Below are 5,192 nucleotides of genomic sequence, written 5' to 3'. Positions count from 1 at the left end.
GTCTTTTTGAACTGAAGGAGCTTTTCATAGGTGTCTCAAAAAAAAAAAAAACGTTTTAAAGGCTTTGAATAGTCCCTTTAGTGTAAGCGGAGGAAGAGAAAGAACACATCACATGTTTAAAATCAAGAAAGATCTGCCCTATAGCGTGACTCCTCTAGAAATTGGGAAAAAAAATCCTAGAGTATTTTAGTAAAATACTTAATGTGTTGAGATTTGTACAAGATCTTAGCAAACCAATGTCTCAAGATGGCGCTTCTCAATTCCAAGAAGTCATTAGACAAGAGCTAGAATTATCTGTGAAGAAGGAAGTAGAAAAAATACTTAGCACGGCACCCTCCCATGAGTTTGAGCACACTAAAAAAGATCTTGATGGATTTTGGAAGCTATTTCATAGATTTTTGCAAGAAAAGGAACCTTCTGTGGATTGGGGGAAAATCCAAAGACCTCCAGAAGATTCAATTCGGCCATATGAAAAGATAAAGGCCAGAGGACTGCCTGATAACATATCTTCTGTGTCGAACAAGCTAGTGGTGGTCAAACTCAGTGGTGGTTTAGGAATCAGCATGGGCTGCAAAGGTCCTAAAAGTCTGATTGGTGTGAGGAATGAGAATTCCTTTTTGGATCTGACTGTTCAACAAATTGAACACGTGAACAAAACCTACAATACAGATGTTCCTCTTGTTTTAATGAATTCTTTTAACATGGATGAAGACACCAAAAAAAATTACAGAAGTATAATCATTGTCATGTGAAAATCTACACTTTCAATCAAAGCAGGTACCCGAGGATTAATAAAGAATCTTTACTTCCTGTAGCAAAGGATGTATCTTACTCAGGGGAAAACACAGAAGAAGGTACCCCTCCATGTCGTGGTGATATCTACGCCGGTTTCTATAACTCTGGTTTGCTTGACACCTTTATAGGAGAAGGCAAAGAATATATTTTTGTGTCTAACATTGATAATCTGGGTGCCACAGTGGATCTTTATATTCTTAATCATCTGATGAACCCACCCAATGGGAAACGCTGTGAATTTGTCATGGAAGTCACGAATAAAACACGTGCAGATGTAAAGGGTGGGACACTCACTCAATATGAAGGCAAACTGAGACTGGTGGAGATCGCTCAAGTGCCAAAAGCACATGTTGATGAATCCAAGTCTGTATCAAAATTTAAAATATTTAACACAAACAACCTATGGATTTCTCTTGCAGCAGTTAGAAGACTGCAGGAACAGAATGCCATTGACATGGAAATCATTGGGAATCCAAAGACTTTGGATGGAGGCCTGAATGTCATTCAGTTAGAAACTGGAGTAGGGGCTGCGATTAAAAGTTTTGAGAATTCCTTAGGTATTAATGTTCCAAGAAGCTGTTTTCTTCCTGTAAAAATCATGTCAGATCTCTTGCTTGTGATGTCAAACCTCTATAGCCTTAATGCAGGATCTCTGACAATGAGTGAAAAGCGGGAATTTCCTACGGTGCCCTTGGTTAAATTAGGCAGTTCATTTACAAAGGTTCAAGATTACCTAAGAAGATTTGAAAGTATACCAGATATGCTTGAATTAGATCACCTCACAGTTTCAGGGGATGTGACATTTGGCAAAAATGTTTCATTAAAGGGAACAGTTATCATCATTGCAAATCATGGTGACAGAATTGACATCCCACCTGGAGCAGTATTAGAGAACAAAATTGTATCTGGAAACCTTCGCATCTTGGACCACTAAAGTGAAAAATACTATGTACAGTTTGTACTAATTATGGGCTAAAGAGTTTCTTACAATGTAACCTCTAAGATTCTAAAATAGGTACTTTATTATGTTACTGTACCCTGAAATACTGATTCTTAAAGTAGTTTTCTGCTGTTAGTCTTAAGAAAAGCACAGATGAAACAATACTTGCCTTCCGTGAAGAGAATCCTGAAGGTTATCTTAAAGTGCAGTATTGTTTAATCATAAAACTGAAGCAGTCTGCTGGAAGATCTTTTAACAGAAGCCTCACTGACAGTTACTTTGAATTTCGTGTGATTTCAACAATAAAGAGGTGGAGCACGAAAGAAAGAAAGAAGAAAGGAAGAAAGAAAGAAAGAAAGAAAGAAAGAAAGAAAGAAAGAAAGAAAGAAAGAAAGAAAGAAAGAAAGAAAGAAAGAAATCCATTTTAAATATAAAGACACATATTGATTAAAAGCAAATTAATGAAAGAACCATATCATGTGCTAGCTTCCTGAAAAGCAACCATAGCCATAATAATTTGAGACAGAGCAGATTTCAAAGCAAAAGAAAGTTGGGGATATGGAAAAGCATTCCATAATGATGAAAGGTCAGTTTTCCAAGAAGACACAACATACTTTCATGTGTATGCATCTTACATAAGAAGAACAAGCTACATGAGGGCAAAGTTGGTAGAAACAGAAGAAGCAAATGTATCCATCCTGCATTACAGCTGGCAACTGCAACATCTGTGTATCAAAAATGGGCAGATGCAGCATAGCAGGCAGAATGTTATTAAAATATAGTGGGGTTCAAAAAAGAGCATCAGTGAATTGGATTTCATTCAAAGCTATCAATGACTTTATCAGACAAAAACACAATATACGTTTTCACCAAGATAGACTACAGTCTAGACCATAACATGTATTTCAATAAATTTAAAAGAATAGAAGCCATCTAGCATCTGTCCTCAGACCACAGCAAAACTAGAAATCGAGAACAGAAAGATAACTGCACAATCTCAAAACATATGGACTTTAAAAAGAATATATGTTAAAAGAAATCTCCAGAGAAATTTTAGAAATATTTTGAACTAAATGAAAATGAAAACAGGTAGTAACTAAAATTACATGACATAGTGAAAGCTGTGCTGAGAGGGAAGTTTATATAGCATTGAATGCATGCATTAAAAGAGAAAAAAGACTTAAAATCAGTATTCTGTTTTACTTTTACAAAGTAGAAAATTAAAAGCAAACTAAGTTCAAGTAGGCATAACAAAATTAACTAATAGCTATTAATAATAATATTAGAGAAGAAATCAGCGAACTCCTCAGGCTGGGGCAGTAGCTCAGTGGCACAGCACCTGCCTGGCAAGTGAGAGGCCCTGGGTTTGATTCCTGGTACAAAAAAGAGAACTTAGTGAACTTGACAACAGAAAATCAATAAAGCAAGATCAACAAAATCAACCAAAAGCTGGTTTTGAAAAGATAAAATCAATTAACACCTAGCTAGATTAGGAAAAAAAACAGAAGACACAATTCACTAATATCACCAAGGAAAGGAGAACATCACTACAGATCCCATGGATATTAAAAGATAATTTTAAAATATGTAACAATTCCATGCCCACAAATGTGGTAATTTAGATGAAATAGACCATTTTTGTGTGACATAATCTGCCATAATTCACACAAGAAGAAATATATGTCTGAATAGAACATATATTAAAGAAATTGAATTAATGATTAATAATCTTTAAAAAAAAACTATTTTCAAAACAGAAAGCATCAGACCCAGGTAAATTTACTGGTGAATTCCAACAAACATTTTTTTAAAATTTTTATTACTATTTCAGCAAACATTGAAGGAAGAAATCATACCAATCCTCTAAAATCTTGAAATAAGAAGATAGAAAAAAAGGACAATTTCCTTAGTCTATCTATGAGGTCAGCGTTACCCTAGTACCAAAATCATATGTGTATATTGCATAAAAAGAAGACTACAAAGTGGTATCTCTTGTGAACATATATGGGAAAATACTCATCAAAATACTGGCAAGTTGACTCTAGCGTCACATTACAAATAATTACACAACGTAATGAGGATACCCATGAGAGCAGGAGGTATATGGGGAATCACTGTACATTCATTCCTCTCAGATTTTCTCTGAACCAAAAACTATTGCAGCAGGCAGAACAGGCAACTAGAGAAAAGCCAGCCTGACAGGGAGTCAGAACGATCAAGTGAAAGACAAGATGAAGCCGGAGCCCAGAAGCTTACAAAAAGCTGGGCCTCAGGATGGAAACACAGTGCCCAAAGCTGGTGCTCTGACAGACCAATGAGCAAGGATTTCAGGTTAAATCGGTGGGCTCTTTCTGCCCTGCAGTGTGATTAAAAACAAGGTGACAGATAACCAGTGCCACCCAGGCTCTATTTATGCTATATAACCTGAGGTTTTTGTTTTAATTTTTTGAGACAGTGTTTCACTATGTAGTTTAGGCTGGCCATAAACTTACTTTGTAGCCAGACTAGCCTTGACCTCCAACCCACGGCAATCCTTCCACCTCAGCCTTCCTGTGGATTTTCACCATGCACCACCATACCCAGCTGTACCCCAAGTTTCTATAGACCCACTTCTCCTCCAGACTTTCCTGCTTGTAAGCACATAGGTTGACCTCCCCTTGCCCAGAGTGGTCTGAGATGTGGTCATTTTGTCATATAAAAATCCCTAGGCAAAGAGCCCTCACAGATGTCCTACTCAGAACCCCTGCCCAGCTGGCAGGAGCTTTACTTCCTTGCCTTTATAACTATCATTTTCATGACTTTCCATCTTTTAAATTACATTCTATGTACCCTACCCTCTCTGTCCATGGTCTCTTTCTTCATAACCATGGGAAACAACCCCAGGGTTCTGGCAATAAAACTACTCTTAAAACATTATTGTACTTTAATTCAGGCCTATAAGCAAAGAAAAAATAAAACCATGGACAAGTCCAGGATAGCTCTCTCAGGACAGTCCCTTGGTGGCACCAGAGATTCTCAAACTGATCATTACTTTTTTTTTTCTTTTTTCATTTTTGGTACACCAGAAATCAAACTCAGGGACTCACACTTGCCAGGCAAGTGCTGATCATTACACAATTTTGGTTTTTACAAAAAATTACCCTCTATGGTTAGGACAAAATAGCCTACAGTACTCAATTAATAACATTTGGGAAAAACTGCAAATTTCTGTGTGCCCTGGGTTCACAACTTTGTCATCATCCTACTCCTGATGTAATTCTAACAGTGAGACATTCAAGGGCCCTAATCTTTATGCTCCCTGAACATCTCCAAATGTACCTTCCATACATCCTCCTGATAAGGGTTTTGAATATATTCTGCTCATTATTTGCATGTTAAAAATCATCTTAATTACTTTGCTCTCATTGCTGAGACAAATGCCCAACATCCAAAGCTAAAGGGGGAAAGGTCATTTAGC

At 36.9% G+C, this 5,192-nt stretch overlaps 1 pseudogene; it reads left to right on the top strand.

Moving 5' to 3' along the window:
- The first annotated feature begins 209 nt into the window (after positions 1-209).
- Positions 210-2,054, top strand: LOC101571085 (annotated as a pseudogene).
- The last annotated feature ends 3,138 nt before the right edge of the window (positions 2,055-5,192 follow it).

Source organism: Octodon degus, unplaced genomic scaffold (genome assembly GCF_000260255.1).
Source record: "Octodon degus isolate 3935 unplaced genomic scaffold, OctDeg1.0 scaffold00086, whole genome shotgun sequence".
Classification (NCBI taxonomy): Eukaryota; Metazoa; Chordata; class Mammalia; order Rodentia; family Octodontidae; genus Octodon; species Octodon degus.
The sequence above is the reverse complement of the archived record's forward strand: the minus strand, read 5'-3'. Positions and strand labels throughout refer to the sequence as shown.